Here is a 17,465-nt window from a genome sequence, read left to right on the forward strand (position 1 = left end):
TTAAATTGTCATGTGTAAGGTCAGTTCTAAAAAATATATAATCTATATTTAAGTAAACAATTGCATTACATGTTGACCAGGGTGCAAATATGGATGTGTCATAAAAAACATACAGCTACTCTCTCAGTAACAAATAAAAGTATTAGGATGAGTACAGTGCTAGGAGAAGTTGTTGATGTTGTGGTAGGTGGTGGATGGGACAACACAGCCCAGATAGCAGAAGAAGTGCATTGGCTAGAGCACACTTCTAGGGGCATGAGAAAGTGAAAGGACCCAGATGGCCTTTCAGGAAGAGGTTGGGCCAGCTGAATCCTTGAGAGCTGCTTATTTATCCTTCCCTTTCATCTTGCCATTCTTTATAATATCCCTCAAAGTGCGTACCTCCTTCTCCATTGCTTTGACATATTCTGTCACGTCTTGCCATAAGGCTGTTCTCTGTATTACACTGACATTAAAGTAAGGCAGCACAAATCTAAAAACAATGGCTGTCCTCAGAGAAATTACTTTTCCCCTTGAGTAGGCGGCCTGAATCCTTCAGGCAGAATTTGGTGGCTGCAGGGGCTGAACGAGGAACAGGTAAAGAGCAGATGCTATGCTGTGACCTGTACTTATGCTGTTGGAAGGGAATGGGTGTAAAGAAGGAGCTGTTTCTTCTTAAGGGGGCTGGGGCTGCACCTCTCTAAAATTCCTACATCTTTTGTGCACAAATTATTAATACATTGATTTATTTAAAGATCTAATCTATTTCAGCCTGACCTGCCTATCCCAGGCTGCCTCCACTGCCTTACTCTGAACAAGGAGCTGTAAGCAAGGCAGTAAATCAACTTTCTTCAATGGTATGCACAGTCGCGGCTTGCAGGGGTTAAGATGGGCAGGCGGCACGTGGCGGGGTGGGGGGGATAATAATAAGATTTTAAAAATTAGTAAAAAAAGAACTTACTTGCTGCGCCACTGCTCCTTCGTCCCCTCAGCAGACACAGGCTCTTAGCCTGCCCTGCGGCCAGTCCTAACGCTGGATGAAAGCAGTGTTAGGATTGGCTGGTGTGCCCAGCCACGGCGCTCCCAGGCACACTGGGAGCCTGTGCCTGCTCTCTGCAGCTCACCAACAGTGCCGGGTTGGACAGAGCACAGTGTGCATGTGTGTTTGGCCGTCCCGTAACACAAATGCGCACTAAGGGGAGTGCACTCATCCTCATCCCCTTCGACCTCCTCATCCCCCATGATCCCACCTCTTTAACAACAAAAAGACAATACACATAGTTTATTGTCTTTTTGTTGTTAAAGATTTGCAGCGGCTGCTGCCTGCGGGGGGGGCGACGTTCCTCCGCTATGGCGGAGGAGCTGCCAGTGGTTATGCATAACGCAGGGCTTGCCTTTCTAAAGCCCTTCAGTGCCATGGGTGTTTATGGGGTTATCCACTGTAGGCCAGTAATGCTGCTGGCATCTCGGTTTTGAGGGTTGTTGGCTCCATCCATGTGTGAGGCAAGATGTCTATCATTCGCAGCACAGATTCCACACTTTCTCATTCTTCACAGGGTAGGACTCCATGCGAGCGTGGTGAAAGTTGATGCCTTGTCTTCAGTAACGGTAAGCGTTAAAGGCTGCTAAACTTGTATTGTGCTGAGGCGCATGGGCAGGCTGACTTCCCCCACTGTGACATCTCAGGTCACGGCTGGAGGTCGTCGGCCTCTTTAGAAGGGGAGTTGCTGCATTTGTGCCGCAGCAAAATTGACCCAAAGGAACACTTGATAAACAGTCACATAGCAAGCAATTACACCTAGCCTGTTCAGTGGCAAACACAGAGTAAACCATTGGTACCTGATGAGCTTATATCAGGGGAGGGTCCTCCATTAGGGCGGGGGAGCATCCCCCCTGCCAACAGCAGCAGCTGCAAAACCTGAAAAGAGGCGGGGCATTGGGGTGACAAGCACTTGAGGGGAGTGCACAGAGCACTCCCCTCAGAGTGCATGTGTGTTTGGCCGGCCGTCTCAGCGGGCCAAACACACATGCGCAGTAGGCTCTCTCCAGCCCAGCAACACTGTTGCTGGGCTAAAGAGAGCCTACACAGGCTCCCAGTCTGCATGGAAGCGCCCTGGCTGGGCGCTCCCAGTCAATCATGATGCTGCTTTGAGCACCATCAGTTTTGGCGCAGGGCAGGCTGGGAGCCTGTGCCTGCGTGGCTCAGAGACAAAGCAGAGGAGCGGCGCAGCAGTGGAGAAGTTAAGTGTTTAAAAAAAAATAATAATAATTATGTAATGTGTCCCCCTCTATCTCCCTCTGCATGCCCCCCCGCCCCTTTTGCGACCCGCGAGCCGCAACTGGCTTTTATTGGCATGAGTTGCATAGCGCTAAGCATGTCAGTAAATATCCCTCATGGCGCTAAGCCGAGGAGGTAAAACATGCTTGTAATTTGAATTGATTGGCAGGCATTAAGGGTGCAAATACCCGTCATTCAGAGCGAATGATAACTTTTGAAGTTGATCCCTATATCCCCAGCTTTTGAGGGAGTCAAGCACAACAGGAGAAATATGTGCATATAGTGCCCTGATTTGCGAAATACCAGGAAATGTCAAAACCATTAAATGCTATGAATTTGCATGCCTAGAATATGGCACTCATATTTGGTGCCTATTAAGTTCCTGGTTTATTTAGATTAATCAACACAATGTGGCACTCTGGATGTTTTGATTTTAATGACAATTAGTCGCTGTAGCATGTTAGATGTTTGTGGTTGCGTAATTGTGGGGATTTGGCTCTGACATTTGGAATTAAAACACACATTAAAATGTGTCCCTGTCAGGCCCTATATTCATACCCTTAACATTAATGGCAAAAACACTGATTAATTTCCGAAAATTAATGTTAAAAATCTTAAGGTAATGCATATCAGCGATTTAGTTCCTGTTTGTATATCATGTATTTTACTTAATCTTGGTTTCCCTAAGAGGGTTAGCTATTGCCATCGTATGTGTTTCTGTGCTTTTTTTTCTTGCATCTCATTACGCTTGTATAGTGCATAGTTTGAACTGAGTTACGCCAGGTGTTCATGACAGGCCACAATTGAGTGCTCTGGCACTGAGGCTGAAGGAGTTTGGGATTCTCACAGTGCCTGTCAGTGGATTGGCTTCTTTGCAGACCACACAAAGCAATGGCCACTATTCCAGTTGCAACTGAAATTCTGTGCAAACGTGTGAGAAGGGCTAGCCAGCTGTCCAAATGCTGACAAGGTGAAAGTAAATAAGAAAATCGTGCTGTATATGTTTTGGGGAGGTGAAGAGGTGCTTTCAGACGGGATTGAAAAGAAGGTGCTGAAGAGGAAAGAGATGAGGTTTAAGATATGTAGATGGACGAAATGTGTATAGAAAAAGGGCATACATATCTAGCATGAAGTGCACGGAAATGAAGACCAATACTCCTTCTAGAGGCCTCAATAATATTTATTTCACAGTCTCACAATTTCAGAATAGAAACAGTTTCAATATTAATTATTTACAACAAAATCATTGTTGTTACTTATTTGTCTTAAACAGCTAACAGCCATTGACAAACCCAATAGCACTGGCAGGCTTTACACGTATGTCAGTCCTTCTGTCATATATCTGACATAAAGCTCAGAGAGAAACCAAGATACCAATCGGGTGGCACACTATGCCAATTAGAGAAATGTAGTGTACATGTTCAAGTTACTTCCCTTTTAGAGACCCCCACTTTTTTCATCCCACCTAAAGTCCTGTCTAAACTTATTCCTATATGACTGATTTTAGCCTGAAACTGTGGGTGCTTCCCCAAGGCTGGTTAGGGCATTTTATTCCAAAATCGATGCCACATGGAAGAGCTTTATAAACCTTCTTGATTTCTCACAAATATATTTATTTTATTAACATTTGCTTTAACGTGCATCATTTGCTAATTTTTATTCAGATTTTTCTTGAGGGAGGACCCCACCAAATTCCACGTTTGTCCATCAAGCTCACTTACTTTGCTCGCTATATAAAAGTCATACCCAACTTGTATGCCCCACCACTTCAAATATCACCAGCTGCCACTCTTGCAAGGTGTGAATAATTAGGTTGAGGAGTATATAATTCTTCCATGCGGAGTTCTCTAGCTCATTTGTGGAGTCTCCGCCCAGATGTCAGATTCACAACCAAGTGTGGCGAGTGTAAAATACGGCTGTAAAATAATTTCCAGTTGTAAATTATGTTTATGGAGACTTCAACTCTAAACTGGGGAGGTGAAGACATGTAAGTCTGCACTATGTTGTAACTTTACACATGGAAATGATGACTAGCCAAAAGTACTAACGTTCTTACACAGTGCAAGAGTAAATTTCTGGGTATGTAAATTTGCCATTGTGAATAGGCCCCTTAGAAAGTGTTCTCTCTCACTTTCTCTGTATCTCTCCTGGCCATTTGGTGAATATTTATTTCTTTGTGAATACATTTCTATTTAGCTACTCCTGAATGCCAGTAAATGATGGTCAGATGAAATTCTTGTAACTAATGATGCCAGTTCGCCAGAGCTAGGGTATTATGATTTAGTTTATTAGATAGTGAAAGAGGAAGCGGGGTTGTGGCTGAGTGCAGTATGGAGTAGCACTCTGATGCACTCTGACGCTGTTCCCTTGTGCCACCTCAAGTCACTTTGGGCCAGATGTATCAAAGGTTTTTACTCATTCTATGTCTATGGGAAAATGTGTTCATGCATATGGCCCTTTAATCCTTACTAGAACATCGCCAGTGGAGTCTCTCATACCCCCTTGAAGGCTGATGAAGAGAAAGGGCACTGATTTCATCCCTGTGGCAGTACCTGCATCAGCCCGATGAAGGTGGAAGCGGCTATGAGTGAGGGCCCTGTGGGCATACAAGATAGAAGCGTGACTCTGAGCCGTACTCGATAAGGCCTTGATGTGGAGCACGGCTTCCTTAGCGGAGTGGATCACACCCGAGCAAAGAGGCAGAGATCACAAGGAACGGACTGACTTTCCTGCCCTGGAGGGTCCGATCGGGCCCTGTCCTCTGCATCTGTGGCACTAGAACTTTTCGTCCTGGGAAGGGCTAAGGCAGAAAAGACCTGATCTCGGACCAAGGGCCATATGTACTAAAGCATTTTCCCATGGACACAGAATGGGTAAAACCCTTTGATACATCTGGCCCCAAGACTGATGTTCTAGAGCCTGGACTGACGGAGGGTGAGTATTTCATCCCAAACTGGAACCCCGTATGAAGAATTACAATTAATAATAATTTGGTGGTGACATGCACAAAGGGTGGTAAGAGCTTGTGGTCTAGGGCAGAAGCGACTCGCGGGTTGTGGAAGGGGCGGGGCAGGGGTGGGGGTGGGGGCGGTAATAAACTTGAAAACAAATGACATTTTTAAAAAAACACCACTTACCTTTTCCACGCCATCCCGTGCCGCGCTCTTCTTCCCTGCTGGCTGGCTGCATCACAGGCTCCCAACCTGCCCTGCGGCCAATCCTGACGCTGTTCAAAGCAGCATCAGGATTGGCTGGGGGCGCGCCCAGGCAGACTGGGAGCCTGTGCAGGATCTTGGGCTGCAGAGAACACACTGCGCATGTATGTTTGGCCGACCCGAGACGGCTGGCCAAACATACATGCACTCTGAGGGGGAGTGCTGAGCACTCCCGCTCACGCCACAGCCTGTGGTCCCGCCCCTTTAAAAGAAAAGGATAATAAACAGTGTTTATTATCCTTTTCTTTAAAAGGATTTTCAACTGCTGCTGCTTGCGGGGGGACAACACTCTTCGCCCTTAAGGAGGATCCGCCCCTGAAAGGACCCACAACAGACAGCAATGGGGGAATCTATTTGAACTCTGGATTCTTGCCACATGAGGAGCACCATCTAGTGGGACTGTGAGGTCTCCCCATCTCTCCGTTTTGACTGACGTCCTTACATGTCCATTACTTCTGCAACCATTGCATCCTGTCTGAGAAATGTTGTCAAGCCACAGTGACTTTGTTCACAATACCCCATAAGGATGGTGTCCAGGTTTGGAAAAGGGCCACTTACTGAAAAGTCAATGGAGATGAGCAAAGAGGGGGCATGTGGCGCCAAGGGGGCATTGAGGTCAGTTAAATGATCTTACATGTTCATACTGAAAAATGTATGCCATTTTACAGGCTATCCTCAATACTAAAAACACCTTTGAAAGTAAGATAGACACAGTTACCATTGATGTGAACTTACTTTGGACAGATAATCAGCAGTTAACAGAAATGGTGACACAGAATGAGCCTGTGAGGGCCTCTTTGCGACCCGCAGTACACGAGGTCCAATTTAAGATTACGGAACTATCTGGTGCAATTGGATTCCTACACATTAGGGTGGAAGACGCTGAAGAAAGCTAACACAGGAATAATACTCAATCAATTGCATCCCAGACAATCTTGAGAGCGCCAGCGCTCAACTCTTCCTTCAAAACTGGTTACTTACGAACATCTTTGATGACACCCCACCAAACATTTTTCCTTTGGAAACTGGCCCACACTGTCCTGGGACACCTGCCGGCGCAAGGAGAACTGTCAAGACCAATCATAGCTTGGCTATCGAACTTCAGTTAGATTTTACCCTGAAACACACCAGGAAACGCGGACCATGCACAATCGATAACTCCAAAATCTACATATTTCCAGATTGCACCACACAGGTCCAACGAAAGAGGCTTGCCTTTTTCGATCTTGTACAATCCCTCCGACAGAAGAATATAACGTATGCCCTGAGATAACCTGCAGATTAAATGTGATAGTAAATGGTGAAATGCACTTCTTCACCTCGCAATCGGAAGACTGGGAATGGATAGAATCAGTGAGTATCCCAAGGACTAACTCTAATGAGTCTGCTCAGAGAAGACGTAGAACAAGAAGTACCCAGAAAGAGAACAATCCATCGAATGGTTACCCATCTGCACAGCAGGATGCACTAGAGAGAGCGATGCTGGTGCAAGGTGTCACGAAATACAGAGAAAGGCTCAGAAAAAAATCCCAGTTTGAACATGGCTCACAAGTTGAGACAGGTGATTCAGATGGACCATTAGTCTCAAATATTGGGGTCCCACTTGGAGGTCGCAATTATGACTTCCGACTTGATGATCTGAGGAAACAAATATAGCTCTGCAGTTTTGGTTGAAACACCACAACTTTCTGACACAGTGATTCGTAAAGGGGGCAGTTTACAGGGTTTAGGAACTGGGAAGGGACGGCCTACTGACAAAATTGGGCTTAGGACTGTCATTTGATTCTGAGGATGCGCAAGGATAAAAGCATTCTCTCTGATGTTGCATAGTCCAGCCCTACACTCATCATGTATTGACCGGTACCGAGAACATTAGTTTTCTTAGTTGGGTTTTGGAGTGGCAATGTTCTTACAGGAACATCTGCCTTTTGCGAGGGATTTTATGCACTCTGAGCCCAGACACATATGCCCACACCACATGCACCTATCAACCTGATACATGGGTGGAAATTCGAAGTGACCTGTAATGTTAGACATGATATATTGCTGCATATGAACGGGATTATTTATGTGTTACTAGCGGTGGGTGCCCAGCAGCCAAATGATGGACATTATGGACCAAATACACAGTGACTGTCATTGTTTAACCTAGAATGCCAGGAGTTTGCGTTCTTCCATAGAGTGTGGATGTGCTCTCCTATATCAAACATAAATCAATACATTTTGCCTGCATACAGGAGACCCACCATAATAAGGTCAAGCTCGAACAATTGAGATGCAGATGGTAGGGGCAATTAGTGCACATTTCATATTCCAATTACTTATGAGGGACATTGTGTGGAACGCACCCGGCATTCCGTGTCGAATAAGTCATACAATAGTTGATGAAGAAGAAGGGTAGGTCACAGGTGAAGAGCACACTGGAGGTTGTATGAGTTGTGCTAGCAATTGTCAACGCCCCTAATGTCAATCAACTTGGGATAGTTGGACGGTAAATTAGTGGAAGTGATTGAAGAGGCATGGCTACTGAGAGGTGATTACAATAGAGGTTGTTGTAGACAGATCCCTACCCCCTCTGCAGGGTGCACACAGGAGGCTGACTTCACAGAGGTTCTCCACATGAACCACACACTGGCATATTGCGGAAGCCTGGAGGGAACTGATCCCTGACACACATGAATATTCATAATATTCCAGTGTGCCCAAGATTTACATCAGATTGGAATACTTGAGCAGAACATTATCTGCTCACAACTCCCTTTGGATGCGGATGGATCTGTGTGGTCCCCGTCCCCTGTTACCACCCTGGAGATTGCGTAAAGAAGCACTCCAGAATGTCCTCCTGGAGGGTAATCGGTGAACACAATGATCTTTATTTCCAGAAGAACAAGGGAACGGCTAGGGATATACCCAGTGAATTGGGGGCATTTAGAGTATGCCTCAAGAAAACCTATAATTTTAAAATGGCTACCTGCCATTTGTCTGCATTAGATACTAGGATGTGGGAGCTGACACTTTGTGGGTAGTTGACCCTGAAGCTTATAGGGAGAGCAATGAAGCGGTGTGGCAACATCAGGGGGTCCTAGACAGGATAAGATTCATGATTTAGAGGGACTTCGTGGCTAGGCAACACAGGGAAGGAGACAGAGCCGGTCATTTGCTGCCCCGAATGGTCTGCTCTGAAGAAGAGCGAAAGCCAGTTTATTCAAGAAGACCCACAACAGGTGTCATCCCTCAAACAAAGTTGGATGTAAATAACACATTTGCTGCATACTGTAGAGGATTATATTCTGCCCAAGAAGAAAAAGTGTTGAATGTCCTAGAGCAATATCCTGCAGGTATCCAAATGCCATAAATACTGAAAGCTCATGGGGACATTTTTAATACCCCCTTGTTAGTGGAAGAAATAAAATCAGTGATAGACCAGCTAGCTAGAGGGAAAACACCTGAATTTAATGGTGCTTCTAAGGAACAACTGGCCTCTAAACTGTTACGCATCTATGAGCAGGCATTCAGTAAAGGGGGATTACCAGATTCCACATGTACAGCAGTACAGAGACCCCCTAAATGTCCTACATCCTACATTCTACAGACCACTCTCACTGCTTAAGTAGTACAAGATACCTGGAAAATTATAAGCAAGCAGACTGGAGCCACATGTCATGGGGTTGGTCCTCCCAGACTAAAATGGACATATCCAAGCTGTAGTGCTCACTTGAACTTGAAACTGCTTTTCCTAATACTTAAAAGGGCACCTCATGTATGTCCCGTTTCCCTTTTCTGTGTCAGCCTTATTAGCTGTAAGAATAGCCATTGATAACCAGGGACGGCCTTTTCTATTTGATGTGTTCGGAAGATGGGCCTGGGAACTTATATTATTAAATTAATACGATTACCATATGGAATCCATATGGGAATCCCATGGCTAGGGTACGTATGGGTAGAGTGTTCTTGCAGCCTGTGAATATTCAGCAGAGTATGTAACAGGGTTTCTCACTCTCTCCATTATTGTTTGTATTGGCCATGGAGCCCTTGGTATGTTTCCTACAGGAACATGTGAGATAGAAGGTTATTGTGCTATCATCAGATGTGCACATGATTTCATTATATGTCAACAACACTCTGCTGTATCTTAAAGTACCCCGGAGGAGTCTACCAAATGTTATGGCAGTTTTGCAATGTAATGTGATGTTAGGTGGATTTGTAAAGCCCTGCTGACGTATCCAGGTGCTGTTTTGGAAACATTTGGGATTGTGAGTAAAGTGGGTAGGTCCTCCCTGTCCCCGGTCTTCCCAACTGGAGGTCTTCTATGTCCTTCCTTTGAGATCTGGTCCTTGGCATTGCAACTTGACACTTATCATATTTAGGGATATAAGTGTATGATTCCAATGACAATTTGATCGCTGAGAGTTTTGGTAGGGTGGTGTAGTGGTTGGGGCTACCATCCTCTAGGCTGCCTCTTTCACCCGTATTACAGGTTGCCATTGCTAAAATGATCATTTTACCACATCTCTTGTATCTTTTTGAGGTCACCAGTGGTGTTGAAGAGGCATTTCTTTATTGAGGTTGATGAAGAGGAAGAGAGGACTTGGTCATAAAAACACTGCTTTCTATCATCCCAAGGTGAATGGAGTGATGGAAAAATGTAATAAGGTGTTAAAAGAAACCATTCAAAGATCATTGGAGGGTGGTGTAATTTAGATTGAAGAATAGAGTGACACTGCACTCAGGCACAGGTATTATACCTTTTTTACTCTTTGTCCCTCTTGGGTAAAGGAGAAGAGATTGGATAAAAATCACGATGAAATGAGTACAGAGAAGTGGACGTGCAGGCTAGAGAGAAAAGTGAAGGAGAGAAAGGAGAGATATGATAAATGTAAAGCTGCCACGGTTACAAATATGCAGATTGGTGACATTGGTAAAAACCAGAAACCCAAGGCATGGTGGCAACATGTAAAAATTCATGAAACCCCATGAAAGTTGTGGAATTGTTTGAAATGCAATTAAAACAGAAAATCATAGAATGTGGAATATGAACAGAGTAGTGAAATTACTATGTGTAAGTCTTGCTCAGGGTACCGAAAGGCCAAAGAGTGGCATGTTGGGAAAAACAGGCATAGTGTGTTGTGTCAGGAGGAGTGAGAGAAACTGCAAGACCCAGCATATATGAATGACTATTACAGTGGGGTTAGAGCTGGCACATTGCTTACCATTGGTTGACTTTATTGTCCCTCCAATTTCCTTGCTCCCCTTTGGGCTGCACATGGTAACTTAATTTCCTCGTTGTGCAGTTGTCCTTCCCGTGGGGTATACCACAAGTACTGCTTCTTTCAGTAGCCTCCTTCCAATGGAGCTACTTTATTTCTTTAAGATTCTACACACTGCATGTGTTTCAGGTGGTCTCCTTTCCATCGTCCTGTGTTGTTGCTTGCTTCATCCCATCCTCCTTTGTTTTTTTTTTGTAAACAAAGTTTATTGCAATTTCGATCAACCAATGATTAGGTAAACATAGTATAAGAGAATATACAGTGACCTACATAGACTCTGAGATCAAGAGCTTTTTCAATCTACACATCTCTGCACTAACAGCAATCTGATGTTGCAACAACTACCCTACCCCCCCATCCCTCAACCTCCCCAACAGTGCCCCACCCCCCAGTGATGGTACTGGTAGCTTATCTGGACAGTTGTATTGTATGTAGGTGTGCTATGAAGGAGTCAACCCTCCGCTCACAGTGTGAGAGTGTTTACCCCGTCTAGTCCAACCGTAGGATCCTGCCCCGGGGTCATCTGTACTGGCACCAATGGATTGGGACTATTGGTAACTTCTCAAAACATCCAAACATCATTCAATCAGGGGACTGGACCTAATCGGCATTCCTCCTTAAAGGAGTCTAATATCGCGTCCCAACCTTGCGCCACCTCCAGGGGCCGCCAACCCCTTCTGGCCTCGCTATGTAAAACAGCGCTCTCACACCCAGCCCACCTAGTTAATTCTCTGGTCCATAGGGACAGTCTCGGCCCAACTGGATTCTTCCAGGACATCGCTATTTCCCTCTTGGCCAGTACGTAGGCCAAGTCCCGGAACCTGTTGGTTATTTTGTATTTAGCCGTGCGTGGAAACCAGCCAAGCAGACAATGCCCTATTGTGCAAGGGACTTCTCTTCCTATCGCTCCAGCCACCAGACGGCTCACCTCCGCCCAATACACCTCCGCCGTAGGGCAGCTCCAGAACATATGCCTAAATTCTGCCTTCTCTAGTCCGCACCTCGGGCAATTTACTCCTTCCACTTCAAAGTACCTGCTGATCCACTCAGGGGTGAGATATGCCCTATGAAGTACATAAAAATTAATCAGCTTAAATCTGGCATTGCGAGTCATTTTGGGGAAGCCCCCCAGAATACGCTCCCAGTCCACATCGGATATAGTTGTGCCCAGGTCTACTTCCCATGACGATTTGAGTTGAGTCAAAGGTATGTTCCTATCCGCTTGAACCCTGCTGTAGAGATTAGAAACTGCCTTAAAGGTGCCAGAAGAAGTCGCCAAATATGTACAGGTTGTTTGTGTAGTGAGCTCTCCTGTCCGTGTCACCCAGTGTTTCCTGATACTAGCCACTACTGAGCCATACAATAAGAAGTGTCCTCCCTGTAGACCGAATTGTGTCCGAAGGACTTCAAACGGCATCAGTGCCCCCTCCTTAAATAGTGCTCCTACCGTCTGTATCCCGGACTCCACCCAGGACTGGAGTCCTCCCCAGTCACCCCGATGGGGCAAAGCTCTTAGGGACAAGAGGGGTAGGTCAGGGGAGTAAGGGGCCTTTACTTTAAGTTTACGCAAAAAGCTCCTCCAACAGCGCGCAAGGACTTTAAATTCAAGGGAATCATGCGTCCCAGTACCCGGACACCCCAACAACAGTTCGTATAATCTAGTCTCTGGGGGAGTAAATGCCTTTACCCCCAACCCTGTTGCTGCTCTGTTGGCTATCCATTGCGCCAACCATTGGAATTGCGCTGCCAAGTAGTAAGCCTCAAAGTCCGGGACTGCTAGGCCTCCGTCTGTGGACCGCCTCTGAAGTTTGGCCAGAGCCACTCGCTTCCGTCCACCCCCCCAGATAAAGGCTATGACCATGGATTCTAGTTCTGCAAATATGGCCTTAGGAATCCATACCGGCAGGACCGTGAAATGATACAGAAGGCGAGGCAACACCACCATTTTAAGGATGGCTACCCTCCCCGCTACAGATAGAGGTAAGGTTTGCCAGAAAGCCATGTTGGAACGGAGGGAACGCAATGAGCCTCCAATATTGCTGTCTATTATATCCTTTGGGTCATGGAAAATCTTGACCCCCAAGTATGAGAGGCATCTTGGAACCCACTGGACATTTCCCAACTCTAATGGTGGGGCTACAGTAGAGTTCAACGGAAACAGGCCGGTCTTGCCCCAATTCACCCGAAGACCAGAAAGCTCACCAAACTGCGAAAGTAACTGCTGGGTCCGGGAAAGGTCTCTGTGTACATCGTCTAAGAAGATCAATAGATCATCCGCATACAACGCTATTTGATGTCTCTTGCCCCCTGCCACTATGCCGGGACCCCCCCCACCACCGCGCGCTGCGGCCGCTAATGGCTCCATAGCCAGTGCAAATAGCAGCGGCGATAGGGGACACCCCTGTCTGGTACCCCGCTCAACGACATAAGGTCTGGATATTATCCGTCCTGTCCGTACCCTAGCAGTGGGCTCAGTATACCACAATCTGACCCAGGCAATGTATTCAGGTCCGAAACGAAGGCGGGACATCACTGTATAAAGGAAGGCCCACTCCAAGCTATCAAAGGCCTTTTCTATATCGACTGCGAGCACTCCAGGGGCTGGGCTAGACGATTTTCGATCGTTCATAACCGCTATAAATCTGCGTATGTTATCCGCTGTGTTGCGCCCCGGGATGAACCCTGCCTGGTCAGTATGTATTAGTGTTGCCATGTGGGGGAGAAGCCTAGAGGCCAGAACCTTGCTGAGGATCTTGTAATCCAGGTTCAGCATGGATAAAGGTCTGTATGCCCCAGCTTCCGCAGGATTTTTCCCAGGTTTAAGCAAGGGCACTATTACCGCCTCCCTCGCTGTTGCCGGTAAAATTCCTCGGTCTCTGGCGGATTGATATAGAATCTCAAGCCTAGGAGCTAACAAATCTATATACGTGGCATAGAATTCGATAGGGAGACCATCTGTCCCCGGAGTCTTTCCCCTCAATAGTTCTCTAATGGCCCTCCGAATCTCTGGTTGTGTAATGGCTCCCTCAAGTTGTGTCGCAACATCTGGTAGTAGTGTCTGCAACTGCAGACTAGATACATAACTATCGGTGGAGTTACCGACAGGACGAAGAGTGCTTTTATATAATCGTTCGTAAAAGGACATGAGGTGAGAGTTAATTTGCTCCTGCCCGTGAAGGGGATTTCCACTCTCCGATATCATTTCCAGGATAGGGGATGTTTTATGCGTTTGCGATATTACCCAAGCTAACATCCGACCCGCTTTGTCTCTCTCCCCGTGTGCTCGTGTAATATAGTTTTGGTAGTCAAAGCATCGAAGACGCTCCACACAGTCAGCGACCGTTGCTCTAAGCTCTAAGATAGTAGGTTGAAGGAGCGGACTTTCAGGCCTTTTTTTCTCCATCTCTCGAAGCTCACTCTCCGCTTGTTCAGTGTCCCTAAGTAGAGTCCTTCGGACCCCTACCGCTCCCGCAATACAGCGCCCACGCACCACCACTTTAAAAGCGTCCCATTCAATCAAGGGGTTATTGGTCGAAGCCTCGTTATCTACAAAGTAGTGGGTAATATGTTGTCTTAGCTCCTCCCGAAAGGGTGCGTCTTCTAGGGACTCAGTCTTCAGCCGCCAGGTGGGGATGCGAGAGGGGGGCGAACCCCAGCGTGACTCTAGTAATAGAGGGTTATGATCAGAGATTGTGCGGGTCAGGTATTCAACATTATGCACCTGAGGGAAAATGTCTGGGGAGCAGAAAAACACATCCAAGCGGACATGGAGCTCATGCCGGGGGGAGAAGAAGGAATAGTCTCTGGTCTCTGGGTGTACTCGTCTCCAGATATCCACCAGCCCCCAACTCGCCTGCCAGGAGGAGAATAGCCCTGCTACTCTCATCAGAGGGGAATCATGTAACAGAGGGTGGGAGCGATCCCTGGAGGGATCGGCCACACAATTAAAGTCGCCCCCCATCACTAGGGGGAACTGCAAATAGGTGGCTAGGAGGCCCGATAAGCGTGTAAAGAACTCACCCTGGTCCCAGTTCGGGGCATAGACATTGATCAACGCTAGATCTCTTCCCTCCAATCGACCCCGGATTGCTACAAAACGTCCCTCTGGGTCTATGAGCGTGTCTAATAACTGGAATGGAACCCCGGCTCTGATCCATATCAAGGCACCCCTGGCGAATGCGGAATAAGAGGTATAGTATGCCTGGCCCCTCCACCTTTTCTGTAGTGCTAGCCCTTCAGCCTGGGTTAAATGTGTTTCTTGGAGCAACGCAATCTGAATCCCCCTCCGCTGTAAATGTGAGAATACCTTATATCTCTTAGACATTGTGTGCATGCCCCGTACATTCCATGAGAGAAATTTATAAGTGCCTAACGACGCCATAACTGTGTTTCAATCCCCATCTGTGACATACCCCATGCAGGGCTAGCATATACCACGAAGATCCCTACTCTCACATTATATAACATCAGCAGACCAGTGTTAAACATCCACCACTCATCACTCCCCCTAAACAATCCCCAACAATTAACATCCCAACTCCCCTTCCCCGGGACAAAAGTTTGAACTACTCTCATCCAAACTTCGCGAAATGTCAACTAGATTATCGAAAGTGGGGTAACTCCTAGATCACAAAAGGAGTGGGCCATCGCCCTAATCCCCACTACCGGATTGCAAGATATAGTAGTACTTGTGGACCCCGGTCTCATCCATCTGGTGGGTACGACCGCCATAGTGACAGCTAGTACGCCCTCCTCACCGGCCACCATGGTGCCTGCCAGGGGAGGCTCTCATTACCAGGACAACTGGCTCAAGTGTAGTTCGATGGGAAGACTTTCATATGATACAGTCAGAAGTGCCCGGTGTTATGGCCGGGCCCGATCTGTCGGATACTTGGGAAGTCTCGGATTCATGGTCCGAATCAGATGGTTCACAGTCCGCAGCAGTCTGTACTTGGGATCCGCGATCAGAGCCGCTCAATGAAGCTGCTGCCTCCATGGCTTTTCGTCTCTCAGTTTGCATCTCCACAGGTGAGGGACTATTTACTATACGGGCTGTGTTGCGTTTAGCCCCTCTCCTCCGTCCATGCTCAGGGCCCTGTGCCGGAGGACCATTCCCCTCATGTGGAAGCAGATCAATCCATTGCCATACCTCCTCCGCCGTAGTGAAAAACTGTGTACTGTCTTTGGTCACTACCCTAAGCTTCGCCGGGAACAGCATGCCATATTGTAGACCCAATTGACGCAGTTTCTGTTTTGCAGCTCTGAAGGTGGCCCGTTGTTTCTGTACTTCCCGGGAGAAGTCTGGGAAGATACGAACCGTGTGATTGTCCATTGTGCGGTCCCCTTTGGCCCTGCTTTGATGCAACAGGTAATCCCTATCCCGGTAATGAAGAAGCCTGGCTATTATAGGTCGCGGGGGGCTCCCGGAGGGGGAGGACGCGACGGAACTCTATGTGCCCTCTCGATCGCAAAAAAAGGAGAAAGTCCGTCGCCCGCTAAGTCCTCTCGGAGCCACCGCTCGAGGAACTCCGCCAGGCCAGTTTGTGGAACACTTTCAGGCATACCAATCACCCGTATGTTATTGCGACGCGATCTATTTTCCGCGTCTTCGGCCCTTAATTCCAGGGCCTTGATCCTGGTCTCCAGCTGCTGTGTAGACTTAGTGGCATCTTTGACCTCTGGAAGGAGCTCTTTAAGTTGTCTGTCAGTGGTGGACACCTTTTCGGCTAGGCGGCGGTGATCATCTCGCAGTACTGTGAGATCTGTGGCCAAAGCGTCGATTTTCCCCTCCAGTGCTACACGGGAAGCCGTTATAGCTTGTAGGACATCTTGAAGTGTGGGGTCGTCACGGCCCTCTCCTGAAGCGTCATTCCTGGGTTCAGGCGGGACTGCCTGTGCCTCAGCTGGGGACCCACCTTTTTGTTCTATGTCCCTCCGGCGACCGACTTTACCCATTTTCTGGGGTATGGCTCCAACTCCGTCTGATCGGTGGGCTCTGGACCCCTACTCTCCCACCACCGCGCTGTATACTGCACTGCCAGAGGGATCGCCGAACTTTTTATTAGAGACTTGCTGTTTCTGGCGCTCGGTACACGTGTAAGAGGATTATCGCCTTCCAGTGCCAGCCGCACTCCGCACTCTAGGCCGCTAAGAACCCCTGAGGTACTCCACACGCCAGGTAGATAGGACACTCTCTCTCCTCCCAGTCAGGGTGTGGACCCGTCGAGCCAAAAAGCCTTGCCGTTCGTGGAGGGTGCCTTCAAGCATGCATGACTCCCATCCAGTGTCTGGGGGCCCCCTGCACTCTCCTGTATGTAGCACTGCGCATCTAGGGGGACCCCCGTAGAGGGGGGCCGCATGCACCGTGTCCCAGTGCAGGCCAGGTTCGCCCCATCAAGTCGCCGACTTCGCCCTCCTCGTTCCAGCTCACCTGAGGCGGTCCATGGGGTCAAGCCTCCCAGAAGTACCCCCCGGCGCTGTCGTGTAGACTGCGATCAGACGTCCTCAGAGGGGAGCTGCCAAAGGAGCTCTGGGGGAACCCCGGAATTATCGCCTCTCACCTTGATCCACTCGGTCCTTCCCTCGGGTGTCGGTCGCCATGTTGTGTGTGCTCCGCGGTCCTTATCCGAGCACAGACGCCGCGCTGGGCCCCACTGTTCGTCGGCGTGGGACCCCAGAGGGAACCACCAGGACCCCTTGTACTTCCTGTCTCCCAGTGGAGTGAGC

Source organism: Pleurodeles waltl, chromosome 4_2 (assembly GCF_031143425.1).
Source record: "Pleurodeles waltl isolate 20211129_DDA chromosome 4_2, aPleWal1.hap1.20221129, whole genome shotgun sequence".
NCBI classification, from domain to species: domain Eukaryota; kingdom Metazoa; phylum Chordata; class Amphibia; order Caudata; family Salamandridae; genus Pleurodeles; species Pleurodeles waltl.